Source organism: Strix uralensis, chromosome 2, assembly GCF_047716275.1.
Source record: "Strix uralensis isolate ZFMK-TIS-50842 chromosome 2, bStrUra1, whole genome shotgun sequence".
In the NCBI taxonomy this organism is placed as follows: domain Eukaryota; kingdom Metazoa; phylum Chordata; class Aves; order Strigiformes; family Strigidae; genus Strix; species Strix uralensis.
Window position 1 is genome coordinate 18,386,933 of NC_133973.1, and position 16,602 is coordinate 18,403,534.

A 16,602-nucleotide genomic window follows, 5' to 3' on the forward strand; every position below is an offset into this window, starting at 1 on the left:
GTAGATGACTCATTGTAATTCAAGAAATTTATAACAGTGTAGAGGAAAACATACAGAGCAGATGGTGCAAAGAATCCTCAGTACAAAACAGAGATCAGCGCTGAGCTCAAGAGCCAGAAACCATCCTTCAGCCTAGTACCAATGGCAAGAAAATGCTGCCATTAAAGTGATTAAAAGCCATGCTGTGCTTCTAAGCTTTTTTTTTTTTTTCAAATGGTTTCATTGGGTAACCAAATTAGAGCTCTCCTGCAGCTACTGGATTTGAAACAACTAATTAAAAGAACTTCCCATTGATTCATCATAGGAACATTAGAGCAGTCTTTATAAGTGCGCAAATAGGATTTACCTATCTTACAATTTTCTGGTTAAAAAGAGCTTTAATAATAAATGGATAGGATCTTTCGGGTCTAAATAACTTCTGCTCTAGTAAGCAACTGTTATAAGAAGCTGAAATTTCTCCTTAGAAAGTACTGCTTTTAGTAGCACTTCACAAGTAAAGAAATAGAACTGAGCTAGCTGCAGGTTTTAATTCCTTGGTTTTATTTCCCTGTTTCTTTGTACAATAAATTTCTGACTGGAATCCTTCTCCTAAAAGTCAGTATTTCCTCTGAGATGTGAATAGATAACCTCTGTATGACAAATACAGGATCATCCTTTTGAACATATGTTTTGCTGATTAAGGATACCAATTAAACTCGGACACCAGAGTGAAAAGAGCAGGCGTATTTTATTGGTGATAACCAAATAATATAACAGAGTAATACAGAAAACATACAGTAAGAAAAGACAGAATAATGCACCTAAATCAACAAATAGGAAAATACAGGGTAATGCATCAAATCGTTACTACACGAGAGAGAGAATAGTGATTAAGAAAGATCCATCACCACTTGCATATGTTACCATCATCCAGATCCGCAGTCGCCGGGGAGCCCCGGTTACAGCGAGGATTTGGAGAGCCTTTCCCGGCAAGTGGGAAACCCTACGCGGTGCGTCCACCCGTAGGTGAGGCTTCCAAAGTCGCTGTGAGCGGGTCCCGCCTTATATACCCCCAAATCAGCAAGCCAGAATAACTGGCACCTTTGTTTTGAGCGGAACATCTGGTTTCACTCTCACATTAGATTCCCCCGGAGCCTGGCCAGGGCTCAAGGGAGAAGCTAAGGGAGTTTCCCTGCTTATCTAATTTATTTATGTTCTTTTTAGAACAAGGCCACACGTCTGGTCCCAAGGCCGGACAGCTGGCTTCATGGCCTTGTTAACTTACCTGTACGCAAAAAAGAAGATACATACATTCAGGATAGACATGTTTTCATTACATTCATCATCAGTCAGGAGTCTATGATATCTAAGCTACATCTTTCATTAATGAGCATACATATTTCGTTAATGACTACATACTAAGTTAGCAGCTTTGGCTCGGGGCCTGTGGTTCAGGCTTCAATACTTCAACACTTTAGCACTTTTTACATCAGTATAGGCGGTTTGTTATAACCTAGTACAATACCTACTAGCACAACGGTTATCAGTTACAAAATATACAGGATTCATCTATAGGTCAACTCTGGCTTGGGCCTATTGTCCAAGCCTTAGCACTTCAGCCCGGTGGTTAATGCTTTAAGGGAAGTTCAGCACGTTGGGAAAAGGGATATAAGACCACTCTTCTGGACACTGTCTGGACTGGGCTAGGCTGGGCTTGGAGAGCCTGGGAGGGTCCCCGGGGTCCAAGCTTTCCTGCAGTGCTGACTGTGGCGGCTGCGGCCTGTTCTTTCCTGCAGTGCTGACTGCACCCACCTGGTGGGGCTGTCCTTGGGAAGGGCACCAGAGCTGAAAAAGCCCCTGGTAGAGGGGCGGGGAGAAGCTCTTCTCCAGAGATTTGCCAGAAACTCTCCAGAGCATCCCTTTTCCAGCGCATGAGATGCTCTGTGTGACAAGGGAAGGTGCCCATTAGTCCACAGTCCTGGGCAAGCGGGTCTAGGTGACCCTGCTTGAGCAGGCAGGTTGGACCAGAGGACCTTCACAGGTCCCTCCCAGCCTCAGCTGTTCTATGGGATTCTGTGCTTCGTTTGACTCCTCAAGCACCTGAACTCAGCCCCGATGCCTGCTGGAAAGGATTCTGGCACAAGGGATGATGATCCCAAACTCCTCCACTAGGATTCATCCCAAAACAACTTCTACCTAGTCCAGAATATCGTATGGCACACACAGTCAGAAGGGAGAAAATGTCCTTTTATTGTGGACATCCAGTGCAGGAGCCCAGGAGTCACAGGGGTTCAACCAGTAACAAGAAATCAGCACCTACAACGACAGAGCCAGAAAGCACTGGTAAAGCCACAAAGGCAGGAACAGGCATGGCTTGGTTCCCCTTTCTTTGGGAAACACAGTTGACAAGGAATTGTTGATATCCCAGAAGAGAGCTACTGCTGGCCTTAGCTCCGGGGTGGCTCTGGCACCTTATCCCCTCTAAGGTAATGCCCTTAGAGAGCTGTGCATGTGCAGAGGTGCACAGTGCCCCTGTGCCACACAGCAGGGCTCCCCTGGGGAGCTGCCACGGGGTTATTTCCAAACCCTGCACAGCACCATCCCTCGCCGTCCCTTGCCAGTCAGTCGGACTGACTTAGAGCAGGGTGGAGAGTTGGCAAAGATAGGCAGCAAAGCCTGGTACACACCTGGGGCTTCCTGATCTTTCGCACCTCCCTGCTTTTCTTCTGTCCCCTTCTTTTCCTCTCTTCTCTTCTTTGCTTCGTGGCATGGCCTCTCCTCTGCCCAGGTCTCTTCTCTCTTTCGTTTCCTTTGGCCGTCGTCTTCCTGGCAGGAGCCTGCAAACCTTTCCATCCCACAGCATGGTTAGACAGGGAAAGCCAGGATCAACTGGAATCAGTTCTTGATTTAACCAAAGCTGACTCGTTTTACCTTCTGTGCTCCGAGAGGCTCTTCAGTTCTTCTGCGCATCCCAGGGATTCTACCACGGTCTCAGTGGTGGCTGGAGACAAAGCAACGGGTGCCTAAAACAGAAAGGTCGTCATTAGCAGGTGGCAAGGGATGCCCTGAAGTAGTAAGCAACTGCTTGGCACGTTGCTGCCTTAGCTCTACAGAGGAGATCTCTCTGGCTGGTTTGAGTCAGCCCTTTCTTCCAAGGTTCTCGCTCTGGAACACAGTGTTCACATGGGTGGGGGACAGTCCATTTGTGGGGGCCATTCAGCAGAGAGCCTGCGATCCCCTGCCAGGCAAGGAAAGGCTTGCCCACTTCCTTCTGCCAGCATTTCTTCTGCCCTCCCAAGACAGAGCTCTGCGGATGTCCATTTGGTGCAAGACAACCTTCTGTGGTGGGAGGCTTTGCTTTTGAAATCTATCTTTCTGTGGCGTTTTGTAGGTATTTCCTCTGATTAAGCACATGCCTAAGGCATAGGAGAAAAGACCTTTCCAGTTTTACTGACAGCGTATCATTCCATGGGGGGAAAAATAAAATGCAAAGCCACAAGAGACTGAACGCCAGGAAGAGGCACAGCAGCTACTTGGACTCAACAGCAACTGCCCTCCTCCTGCCTAAGACACATTGTTGCAGCGCTTGTGGAGCTGCCATACCTCCGCCCTTTCTGCTCCCACCACCGCCTCTCCCCCCGCTGCTCTCTGGAGGATGAGCAGAGAGGCTGGTGCATCCAGGCAGGCTTTTGCCTGGTGCTCGGCATCTGCTTCGCCTGGAGGGCCGTGCTGCTTTTCCAAAGGCAACTCTGGAAAGCAAAAGCGTGTGCAGCAAAGTGACTGGTTGGAAGTGGACAACAGCTAAAGCAAAACCCACAGGAAGCCCTACCCCAGCTGTCTGCTCAGGCTGTGACAGCCCTCAGTCCCTCCTCATACCTGTGGGTCTGTCCACGGGCTCAGGTGACGTCTGGCCAGCCATCTCCTCCCCAAAGATGTCGCTGCCGTTTTCAATCAGAAATTCCACCAGCAGCTTCACCTGCACACATCAAAGCCTTGGTTTCAGGGCAGGTGTCTGAAAACACGTCAAGCAGCCTTTCCCGCTCCTGAGCCTTGCTTCTGCGCAGAAGGCTGTGGCTGTGGGGCTGCTCTTCCAGGCAGCCACTCCACCGGCATTTGCGCAAGAGAGGAGCAAGCTCTGAGGGTCCAGGCAGGCTGCAGCCAGCCGGTCAGTACAGCGTACCTTCTCGGTCACCTCCAGCGCAGCCTCGAGGGGGAGCAGCTCCTCGTCAGGTGGGCCCAGCAGGTTTGGCCCCAGGCAGATGGCCAGGTTGCTGGAGGTCATTCTGCTGGTGGACACGTGGTGGCCAATGTTCTGCAGCAGGGAGAGCAGCCGCTGGAGGAGGAGGAGATGGGCTGCAGGCAACTTCTCGGCCACCCTGAGGGAGCAGGAACACAACGTTAAGGAAGCAGATGCTGCCCACAGCTGTCCCTGAAGCTTGCACAAGGCAGGCGGGAGCCAGTGTCTGTGCTGCGCCACTTTCCAGGTGCTCTCAGGCAGCGATCAGGAGGAAAACACACTGTTGCTTCCCAGCTCCTGGTTTCACCCAAGCCCACGCAAGGGAAGGCTCCCTGCCCACGCCCTTTCCCCCCGAAATGCAACCCCAGCCCAGCAAATGCAAGCTGCCAGAAAATGCAACCTTCTAAGGAGCCCGTCCCTTTTCAGGCAAGTCCCAGGACTCTGCCACTCCCTACTCAACAGGCAGGCTGCTGGCCACACTTACACTTTCAGCGCTTCCATCCTGGCCTCCTTGCTTGGCCTCTCCATGGCTTGCATCCAGTCCTGGTAGACGCCGACAACGAGGAGCTTGCCGGGGATGCTGCGTAGAAAGTCCTGCAAGGCCAAGGGCTTCAGGTGAGCCTTTGAAGATTCCAGGCCAGCCAGGAGCTCTTCCAGCTGCAGGGCAGAAGCGCTCACCTTCAAGATGGCAGCTAGCAGGATGACAGGCTGGTTTGCCAGGTCCACATCTGCGCCGCGGTCGAGGTCCTCCTTCAGCTTCTGGAGCGCTGTCCCCCTGTCGGATCTCCGGAATATCCCCTCCGTCGACGGTCCTCTCTGGTACAGGATGTCCAGGAGCTCCTGCGGGAGACGCAGGAGGACAGCTGCTTGGCTGAAGAAACAAGTGACAGCAGAGGCCAGAGCTCTGCCCCAGGCTGGGCTCCCCCCCGCCCCCGCAAAGGGTCTGGCGCCAGAAGCGGTGGCCGTGGGTGAAGAGCCCAGTGCCCCAGCCACCCCCGCAGACGCTGGGGACACTGCCTCTGGAGCAGCCGGAGGGAGGGCTGGGGCTCCCCTGTCCAGGCTGGCCTACCTGGATGGGCCGGGGCAGCGTGCCGGCCTCCTCGCAGAGGGCTGCCAGGGGCTGCCCAAAGAGCGCCCTGCTGCAGCCGGAGCCCGCCTGCCCTGGCGCCGGGGCAGCGGCCGGGCTCTGCCGCAGCGCAAAGGGCCAGGGCAGCCCCCTCCTCCTCCTGCTGCTGCTGCCGCCGCCGCTCCCTCCCGCTGCAAAGGGAAAGAGAGCAAGAGCCCGTCAGTGGGAACCGCCAGGCCAGCGCTCCCGGAGCCTGCCCTGCCCTGCCCTGCCCTGCCTGCAGCGCGGTGCTGAGTGCTGCGGCGGGACGGGACGGGACGGGACGGGCAGGGAGCCGGCAGCTGGAGCCAGGGCTCTGGCTCAGCGGCTCCGGCTCGCAGTCTCCTGAGAGCCAGCGGGACAGCGGGACAGCCCCACCCAGCCCTCGCCCTGCCCTCCTCCAGGCTGCGAGCAGCAGCAGAGGGAGGCTCCCTGTCCCGCAGAATCACGTCCAGCGGCCGCTGCCCAGCGGGTGTCCTTGCTCGTCCGGGTGACGTCCGTCCTCCCTTGGGGTGCCCGACCTGCGGGGTGACACTCAGGGAACAAGGGAGCACGGCTCCTCCCGGCTCTGGCCGAGGAGCAGGGACCCATCTGCCCGGCTCTGGGGACAGAGCTCAGGCAGGCAGCACCTCGAGTGCTCAGCACTGTCGAAGGGTCCCGAGCACTCAGCTCTCTCCTGCTGCAGTGTGATGGGCACCGATTTCCTCTGGCCAAAGGGCAGCAGCAACAGCATCCTCAGTTGTGCAGACGTGCCGGTCCAGGAGAAAAGAAGGCCCTCCCTGCCCTTCGTTCCCAAACTTACCTGGTGAGTGGCAAAGTCCGCCTCCACTGGTAGACGGGGCTGTTGGAGGCCCTTGCTTGGGGTCAGCCTGCAAGAAGCAGGCTGCACTTAGAGAGCATCCCCGCGGCAGAAAGGGCCACCAGCAAGCGGCCACCCGGCACCAGCAGCCTGAGGGCGGCAGAGCGGGGACCCTCTGCCCTCCCACGCTCTCTACCTCACGTGGCAGGTTTCCTCCCAGCACCACCAGCAAGGACATGCGGCGTTCCTGGTAGCTCCCCAACCCTCTCTGCACCCAGGCTGGCACCGCGGGACCCTCCCTCCCTCCTGCACAGGCTCACCCCACTCGCCGCACAGCCCTGGCACCCCGGCACAGCCAGAGGTGGGTGAAAGGCAGCCGTTCTCACCTCTGTCTGGCCCTCCATCAGCCTCTCCAGGCTCCTGGCGCTGAATGTCCTCCACTGGGCAGGAGAGAAAGAGTGGAAGGAGGTGAGCAGCGATGCCTCTGCTGCTCGGCTGGAGGGCCAGTGCTCGGGGACAGCGGCCAGACTAGAGAGACACTCACTCCATGGCGTCGGCTCAGCTCCTTCTGCAGGAGTTTGATGGACGGGACGTTGGTCACTCGGGCTCCCGTGGCTCCTTCGGGTGTCCTGTCACCAGGAAAGGACAGGGAGAAAGCTGGCTGAGCCCCAAGCCACCTCTTTTCCCTTGTCAGGCAGCTCTGCCCGAGAGCTGCCCACAGCCGCAGCGGCAGCTCTCCCCACCTGGGGAGCTGTGTTCCCCCATCCGGCCGCGCCTGAAGCACCCCCCTAGCTTACCCCAGCAGCTTGCCCAGCCACAGCTGCTTCAGTGCCCGGGAGCTGCAGAAAGAGAGGAGAACCAGCATCAGGCCCCGCTGCCCCCCAGCCCCTGGGCCCCTGCACAGCCTTGCCCCTTGGGAAGGGCTGAGGGGCAGCACGAGGCCCCGTGGGGCAGGACAGGGGTGCTGCCCAAGCCCTGGCTCCCTCGTTGCTGCCAGAGCAGCTGCTCCTGCCCTTCCCTTCTGGGGACCAAAAGGTGACCAGGGGATGCAGGATGTGGGAACGCATCCCCATCCCTCCCTGCCCAGGCTCTGCATGGAGGGCAGAGGCCATTCACAGGGTGGCGTGGGCATGGTTGGGACCCTCTCCTGCCCAGCCGTGGGACGTGGCACCACGACTCACCCGAAAGTGGCAACACAGGTGCCGCTGGGCCAGATGAGGAGGATGGAGGTCCCGTCCTCATCGCTGCCTTCCTCCTCCTCCTCCTCTTTGATGTCCCCCGCTGTCTCCTTCCCGCTGCTCAGCACCCACAGCTGGTCCAGGGCCAGGCGGAGCTGTGGGCGCAGGGTGGTGCCACGTCTGTGGAGAAGAGAGACAGGCAGTGAGCCGGAGGTGGCCGCCTTGGGGTGCCCCCGGGCAGAGCCCTGCCCCCCACCTGCCCTTGTGTGGTGGTTTAGGCCCTGCCGGGACCCGAGACCACATTGCCACTGCCCCTCCCCCACCCTCCGACCGGAACGGGGCAGGGAGTGAAATACAAACCCCGGGGTTGCGATAACGAGACGTTTAATACAACAATGCAACAACAACAAACCGAACAACAACAAGAATGATACCAATAGCAATAACAGTAATAACAATAAACAGAACAAGGGATATAGCAATACAGCAGTGAGGAGAGCGACCCCACACCACGCGTTTACCAACTGAGTAATCCCACACCACTGAGGGATCTTCTGAGAGGCCGGGTAAGGGAGACAATTGCTCAACCTCCTCCAGGGCAGCTATACCAAAGGCTCACCAGTACTCTCTTGGGTCTTTAAATTACCCTCTCCTGAGGTAATCTATACCTAGGATGCACGGGGCATCCGGGCCAGTCACAATGGGGTGCTTACGCCAGTCCTTCCCAGTTAAGCTTACTTCAGCTTCTAATAGGGTCAGCTGTTGGGACCCCCCTGTCACTCCGGAGATACAGATGGGTTCAACCCCACTGTATGGCATCAGGGTGCACTGTGCACCAGTATCTACCAAGGCCTTATATTCTCGTGGCTCTGATGTGCCAGGCCATCGGATCCACACCGTCCAGTCAATCCGATTATTCCTTTCCTCCACCTGGCTGGAGGCAGGGCCCCTCTAATCCTGCTCACCATCACTCACTTGTTGTAAGAGTGACTCCTGCAAGAATGACTCACTTGTCCCCTCAAGACGGTCAGACATAATGTTGGCCATTCTATTCTGTCTGGGGGATTTCCGACTGGACACTGGAGCTGCGTCTCTCTTGGAAGACTCCCCTTTCATGGTGGTCTTCCCTTTCAGCTGCTGTACTCGTGCAGCTAGGGCGAGAGTGGGCTGTCCATCCCACCTCCTCGTGTTTTCCCCATGGTCGCGGAGGAAGAACCACAGGGTGCCCTGTGGTGTGTACCTTCCACTGCCCTTCTCTTGGGTGGGGAAACGCCTGCTTCTAATGGCTGAGACATCGGCCCGTGCAGGTGGAATGTAGGACATGTCCTCTTCCACTTTCTGGAGCCTCTGAGACAGTTCCCTTACAGCTGAAACCCAGGCATGTTGGGAGGAAGGGAGATTTCCCTCATATTGCTGGAGCTGGCCAATCACTTCGTCCACTGTTTCAGTCTGGGTGTCTTGCCACCAGGACGCTACTGCTAGTGCTTTGGAATGTGCCTCTGGTGCACTTTGCAGGAACTTCCGCCACATCAGCTGTGTGCAAGGGGCCTGATCTGGATCCGTGGGTGACCGCTCATCATTCAGATCACCATAAACCATGTCAAACACAGCCAATTCCCTGAGGTTCTGAATGCCTTTCTCCATGTTGGTCCCCTTGCCTAACCGACATAGAACATCATCCTTGTAGGGGTACCTCTCCCTTACACTGAGCAGGAGTCGCCTCCAAAGGCTGAGGGTATGAGCCTGTTTCCCTATTGCCTTGTCAATACCAGCCTCCCTGGCTAAAGATCCCAGCTGCTTGGCCTCTCTCCCCTCCAATTCCAAAACACCAGCTCCACGATGCCGGCATCGGAGCAGCCAGGTGCAAATTTGCTCGCCTGGAATGCAGCTGAAATCCTTCCGCATATCTCGCAACTCACTCAGGGATAGAGATCGGATGGTTACCTCCGGCTCTTCCTCCTGTTCTCGTGATGGGCCTGGTTCATCATCACCCTGTACACTGCGAGGGGATTTTTTGGTATATTTGGTTTTCTGTAACGGGGCGACTCATATTGGCACTGCCTGTCCCTCTGGCCCAGCTGCTGTGCTGGTGGAGGCGACTGGTACTGGCACTGCCTGTCCCCCTGGCCCAGCTGCTGTGCTGGTGGAGGCGACTGGTATTGGCACTGCCTGTCCCTCTGGCCCAGCTGCTGTGCTGGTGGAGGCAACTGGTACTGGCACTGCCTGTCCCTCTGGCCCAGCTGCTGTGCTAGTGGAGGTGACTGGTACTGGCACTGCCTGTCCCTCTGGCCCAGCTGCTGTGCTAGTGGAGGTGACTGGTACTGGCACTGCCTGTCCCTCTGGCCCAGCCGCTGTGCTGGTGGAGGTGACTGGTACTGGCACTGCCTGTCCCTCTGGCCCAGCTGCTATGCTAGTGGAGGCAACTGGTACTGGCACTGCCTGTCCCCCTGGCCCAGCTGCTGTGCTGGTGGAGGCGACTGGTACTGGCCCTGCCTGTCCCCCTGGCCCAGCTGCTGTGCTGGTGGAGGTGACTGGTACTGGCACTGCCTGTCCCTCTGGCCCAGCTGCTGTGCTGGTGGAGGTGACTGGTACTGGCACTGCCTGTCCCTCTGGCCCAGCTGCTGTGCTGGTGGAGGTGACTGGTACTGGCACTGGCTGTCCCTCTGTCCCAGCTGCTGTGCTGGTGGAGGCGACTGGTACTGGCACTGCCTGTCCCTCTGGCCCAGCTGCTGTGCTGGTAGAGGCGACTGGTACTGGCACTGCCTGTCCCCCTGGCCCAGCTTCTGTGCTAGTGGAGGCGACTGGTACTGGCACTGCCTGTCCCTCTGGCCCAGCTGCTGTGCTGGTGGAGGCGACTGGTACTGGCACTGCCTGTCCCCCTGGCCCAGCTGCTGTGCTAGTGGAGGTGACTGGTACTGGCACTGCCTGTCACTCTGGCCCAGCTGCTGTGCTGGTAGAGGCGACTGCTACTGGCACTGCCTGTCCCCCTGGCCCAGCTTCTGTGCTAGTGGAGGTGACTGGTACTGGCACTGGCTGTCCCTCTGTCCCAGCTGCTGTGCTGGTGGAGGCGACTGGTACTGGCACTGCCTGTCCCCCTGGCCCAGCTTCTGTGCTAGTGGAGGTGACTGGTACTGGCACTGGCTGTCCCTCTGTCCCAGCTGCTGTGCTAGTGGAGGTGACTGGTACTGGCACTGCCTGTCACTCTGGCCCAGCTGCTGTGCTGGTGGAGGCGACTGGTACTGGCACTGCCTGTCCTTCTGGCCCAGCTGCTATGCTAGTGGAGTCGACTGGTACTGGCACTGCCTGTCCCTCTGGCCCAGCTGCTGTGCTAGTGGAGGCAACTAGTACTGGCACTGCCTGTCCCCCTTGCCCAGCTGCTGTGCTAGTGGAGGCGACTGGTATTGGCACTGCCTGTCCCCCTGGCCCAGCTGCTCTGCTGGTGGTGGTGACTGGTACTGGCACTGCCTGTCCCTCTGGCCCAGCTGCTGTGCTAGTGGAGGCAACTGGTACTGGCACTGCCTGTCACTCTGGCCCAGCTGCTGTGCTGGTAGAGGCGACTGCTACTGGCACTGCCTGTCCCCCTGGCCCAGCTTCTGTGCTAGTGGAGGTGACTGGTACTGGCACTGGCTGTCCCTCTGGCCCAGCTTCTGTGCTAGTGGAGGTGACTGGTATTGGCACTGCCTGTCACTCTGGCCCAGCTGCTGTGCTAGTGGAGGTGACTGGTACTGGCACTGCCTGTCCCTCTGGCCCAGCTGCTGTGCTAGTGGAGGCGACTGGTATTGGCACTGCCTGTCCCCCTGGCCCAGCTGCTCTGCTGGTGGTGGTGACTGGTACTGCCACTGCCTGTCACTCTGGCCCAGCTGCTGTGCTAGTGGAGGCAACTGGTACTGGCACTGCCTGTCACTTTGGCCCAGCTGCTGTGCTAGTGGAGGTGACTGGTACTGGCAGTGCCTGTCCCCCTGGCCCAGCTGCTGTACCAGTATGTTCACTTTCATATCCTGCAGCTCTTTCTCCCCCTTGAGGGCAGTGAACAGTAGTAAAGGTGACACGGTAAGCATGGGCAAGCCCCCAGCACATTGCAATGAGTTGTGTCTCCTGGGGTTTGTCAGATTGGCAACACACCTTTTTCAGATACTCCACCAGTTTATCAGGACTCTGCACTTGTTCGGGAGTGAAATCCCAAACCGTTGGAGGTGACCACTGACTCAGGCACTTGCCCATCTTTTCCCACACACCTTGCCATTTATAACTATCTGCCCTCGGGGCAGGTTTCCGGGTGCTGCTCTCATTGGAGAAATACCGCATGGCCCAAAACAAGATCTGGCAGACATTCAGAAAGCATTGTGCCGCAAACACACTGGCCTGGGTGCTCCAAGGATAGCTAAAACTCTGAAAAACCGAGAGGATCTCTTCCCCTGGCTCACCCATAGAGGGGGTGAGACCCCTAACAAAAGCCCAGGCAGCAAACAGGTACCGGTTCACCCCCACAAGCACTGATGCAAGCCCATTATAAGCAGTCAGCAGCCAGTATAGCAAAATAAAACCCTTGACACATTTTCCACCGACAACAAACGCCAGCACTGGGAACACACAGCGGATATAAGGATTAATCCAGCCCCACCACGCAAGCAAGTTGGCCAGCATTGCAAATGTTCCTTATCAAACAATACAAATAAAAACAGAAAAATTGCACCTAACAGATTGCTCTAACACACCTTCTCCTTTTGTCCTTATCTCAACCCTCTCGTGCCCCATGCTGGGCGCCAAAAAGGCTGTGGTGGTTTAGGCCCCGCCGGGACCCGAGACCACGCTGCCGCTGCCCCTCCCCCACCCTCCGACCGGAACGGGGCAGGGAGTGAAATACAAACCCCGGGGTTGAGGTAAGGAGAGGTTTAATACCACAGTGCCACAGCAACAAACCGAACAACAGCAAGAACAAGAACAATAACAGTAATAACAAGAAACAGAACAAGGGATATAGCGATACAGCAGTGAGGAGAGCGACCCCACACCACGCGTTTACCAATCTTCCCGCGCTTGGGCGCCCGGACGTGAAGTCAGCATGGTATTGAATAACCCGGCTAGAGCTCCCTCCCCACTGCTGGGGAAACTTAACCCTATCCTAGCTGAACCAGGACACCTTGGGACAGACATTGGTGCATCCAGCACCAAGGGCCCAGGGCCTGGGGCTGGTGCCAGAGTGTCCCCGGCCTGGTGCCAGGGCCAGGGATGGGGGAAAGGCAGTGGGGCTCTGAGGGTCTTACCGCAACTTGGCGACGACCAGTTCCTCCTGGAGGAGGAGAAGGCGTCTCTCGCTCCTCCTGTGGCCCCGGGTCAGCCACACGTCCGTGCTCAGCACCGCCTCAGCGTCGGTGAGAGCCTCCCTGCGGAGCAGAGAGCGGTGGGCATGAGAAAGGCTGTGGCTGAGGGGCCCGGCCGTGCCCGCCCGTCCCCGAGCCCCGGGGGGAGCCTACCTGGAGTGCCAGCAGCAGTTGGCCTGGCCCATCCTGCCCGGGACAGGAGGACCCCTCGCTCTGCACCAAGGATGTGGCCCAGCTGGCCACAGCGAGGATGGGAAGCAGGGTGCCGGTGCCGGGAAGCGCTGTTCGGCCAGACCCTGCCTCCTCCCAGAGCTGCTCCGTGCCAGCACAGCCCCGTGCTGCCGGCTCTGGTGGCTGCTGGCTCCAAAATGGCCGACGCTGGGAGCCCAACGGAAAGTGGGCGGGGCCTCGTGCTGGGGGTTCTCTCCAGCATGGCCCTGGCTGTCTTGCCCTGGGGAGCCCAGAGCAGGGCAGAGCAGAGGGGAAGCACCCCCTCCCTCCGCCTGCTGCCAGTGGTCTGCCTGCTGCAGCCCGGGATGCAGTTCGCCCCCAATGCCCCAGGGGTACTTTGCTGGCTCCAAGTTGCTCAACTTCGGGTCCACCATCACCCCAGGGCTCTGCACAGCTGCTTTCCAGCTGGGTCTCCCCCAGCACATACAGCTCCAGGGGCTTGTTCCTCCCCAGGTCCAGGACTTTGCTCTTCCCTCTTCCCCTTCTTCAACGACAGGAAGCTCCTGGCAGCCCCTTTCTCCAGCCTGTCAAGGTCCCTCTGGTTGGCAACACAACTCTCGGCTGCAGGAGCCTCTCCTCCCAGTCATGTGCCTTCTGCAAGCTGTCTGAGGGTGTGCTCTGCCCCATCATCCGGATCACTGAATGTGGACAGGGCGCGCATCATGCCGCGCAGGGCTTTGTCACAGAATGATCAGAAATTGAGGGGGAAGATCCACTTTTGTGTGTGTGTGTGTGTGTGTGTATTATAAATATGGTGCTTCTCCCTGTCATCCCTTCAAGCCATTAAAAGGTGCACAGGCTCTCTCGTTTTTCATTTGAATGTCACACCTCTTCTTAGTACTGACCTTACGTGCAACGTTGTATCGGGCTGTACTCTCGCATAGACTGTTGGATAGTACCTAGCCTAGATTAGTAGAGAGCAGATTAATCTGCATTACCGGTGCTAACACCAGTGACGGGAGGTTGCATCTGGCTGTTCAGTCAAAGGATAAAAATCAAAGGTGTCTCTTGAACTCAGTGGGCTATTGACTGAATTCATCACGCTCAAAAAACAAAAGGTACAGGAGAAAGGCATATTCTATCTTGACTGCTACAATGCATGTTTTAGGAGGTATGAAGATAAACCCTCCATGCCCCTCCGCCCATCCCCTTCCAAGAAAAAGGACTAGAGAAAAAAGATGCAACTTCTAGAGCAATGAGGCTTTTAATAGCCAAGTAAATTTCCCTGTATCATGCCCATTCAATGAGCTACTTTGTCTGACACTCTGCCTTACTCGGTACCAGCATAAGACTCTTCCAGGAAATATTAAACAAAAAAAAAATATATTGCTGTACAGCCAGTTGCCTGCGTTACGCTATGGAAGATGTAGAATTCCTCTCTGATCCACAACTTTCCACCTACAAGCAAAACCGTAGTGAAGCTTTCCTCCATTTCCAATGCGCTCTGATGGCTCTTCCCCAGGGAAAGCCTTTCCTCTGTCACTCTGGGGGCATAGCTGGTCATAGGCAAGGCAAGCCCCGAGCCTCACGCACCATCCGAGGCCACCACCGTCCTCCTGTAGCCATGAGCAAGATCTCAAACTCCTTTTCCGCTGCAGGAGAAGAGTTGTTAATAGAAATGGATGCACATGGCACAGTCTGTTCCAGAACAGTCACAGCTGTTCAAAGCTTTCCGTGCCCTGGATTGGGGGGTTTCAGGACCAGCTCCTGGGTCAGCTTGCACCGAGGCTAGCGACAGCTGTGCTTCATGCAGGTAACTCAGGTTTAACCCTTTGTCCCCTGACCATCCCCACAGGTCCAGCAGCACAGAAAGTCACAGTGGGCTGCGTTGGAGCAACCTGCTCCGCTGGACTTGTGGCAAATGTTGCGTCTGCATCCCTGCCCTTCTGTTCTCCCTGTAGGGTCCTGGTCAATACAACAAGCTGCTCTCCCTGGAAATGACCATCGTGGCGAAAGACAGGCTCCACTGTGAGCCACGACCTTCACCCACCGAGCAGCCAGCACAGCCAGGGACACGTTTGTGCGAAAGTCCCTTCTCATGGCAAAAAGGGGATCCATAGTCAGCTTTGGATGTCGTGTGTCTGGTGTAACTGTTGATACTGCGCAATGCCTTGGTTAAAATAGAAGCGACGAAGAGAGTTAAAAACCTGCCCTTTTCAGGAAAAATGCAGGAAATCGGCATCTTTTGGCTATTTTACACTCCAACAAGAAAGATTGTGGGCCCGTGTTTTGCTGATTAGGGATACCAATTAAACTCAGACACCAGAGTGAAAAGAGCAGGCGTATTTTACTGGAAATAGCTAAATCATGTAACAGAATAATACAGAAAACATACAACAAGAAAAGACAGAATAGTGCACTTAAACAGGAAAATACAGGGTAATGCATCAAATCGTTACTACACGAGAGAGAGAATAGTGATTAAGAAAGATCCATCACCACTTGCATATGTTACCATCATCCAGATCCGCAGTCGCCGGGGAGCCCCGGTTACAGCGAGGATTTGGAGAGCCTTTCCCGGCAAGTGGGAAACCCTACGCGGTGCGTCCACCCGTAGGTGAGGCTTCCAAAGTCGCTGTGAGCGGGTCCCGCCTTATATACCCCCAAATCAGCAAGCCAGAATAGCTGGCACCTTTGTTTTGAGCGGAAAATTTCTGGTTTCATTCTCCTGTTGGATTCCACCCAAAGCCTGCCCAGGGCTCAGGGGGGGAAACCAAGGGAGTTTACAACAAGGCCAAATACGTGGGTTCTCAGCTTTGAACAAGGCTAAACAAGGGAAGTTGGATACATTCTCTCAGCATTTCGTCCTCACTACTGGTTATATTCTGTCTAAGCTGCATCTTTCACTACTGATCTTACATACTTTGTTAATGACTACATACTAAGTTAGCAGCTTCGGCTTGGGGCCTGTTGTTCAGGCTTCAGTATTTCAATGCTTTAGCACTTTTTACACCAGCATAAGTGGGTTGTTATGACTTAGTACAATACCTACAAGCACAATGGTTATCAGTTATAAAATATACAGGATTCATCTATAGGTCAACTCAGGCTTGGGCCTATTGTCCAAACCTTAGCACTTCATTTGGTCCTTTGACCTATAGGTGAATCATGGCTCTGAAACCATTTCTATGGTCTATGGTCTATTAGTTTTTGTTCATCAGTTGATGATGTCTCGTCAGGCGTGTCCTGATCCAATATCAGGGAGCGTTCTTAAATGATCCTAGGAGTGAACTTAAGACACAAATGAGGTTAGATGCCCTACAACCTTGTAGGCTCTATTTCCCGTAACAAGCAATAATAGCGATAGGACAGAGAGAAGAAGAAAAAGTCAGAAAAAGCGAGCAAACAGAAGAGATGCAGCAACATCAGTTACCACCACCATGAATCCAGCGACATCCCGTTGTCTCAGTCTCGGTGCAGGTGATAAGGTTGCTCCAAGCTCCGCCAAGAGAGAGATGATGTCAAAATCCCGAAATTTCAGCTCTGAGCCCTGAGAGAGGAGTACGCAGTCCTTTTATTGTCCCAGTCCCCACAATTCCTCCAAAGAGTGTGCCCATTTCCGCGGAGGTCATTGTACATGCCACCCTGTGTTCTTCCATGTTCACAGGCCCAGGTGTTCACAGTGGTCTTCACTTGGCTCACGTGCAAGCGCAGTTTGACAGGCACTGCCAAGGATGTCATTGTTCTGGCTTCAGGCAGATATGGTGGTTTCTTCAGGGACAGTTCATCTCCTTCAGAGCGTACTCCTCCAT

General features: G+C 55.7%; 1 protein-coding gene and 1 long non-coding RNA gene across 4 annotated transcripts in view; one reads left to right on the top strand and one right to left on the bottom strand.

Annotated features, from left to right (window-relative positions):
• Positions 1–16,602, top strand: part of EPHA6 (EPH receptor A6) — a 527,052-nt gene that overhangs the window by 349,063 nt on the left and 161,387 nt on the right. The window lies entirely within an intron of this gene.
• LOC141938319 (uncharacterized) lies at positions 2,206–2,964 on the bottom strand. The gene is made up of 3 exons (XR_012627202.1): positions 2,911–2,964; positions 2,667–2,824; positions 2,206–2,295 (listed from the first exon to the last, which is right to left on the bottom strand). It is a non-coding gene; the product is annotated as an uncharacterized LOC141938319 (long non-coding RNA).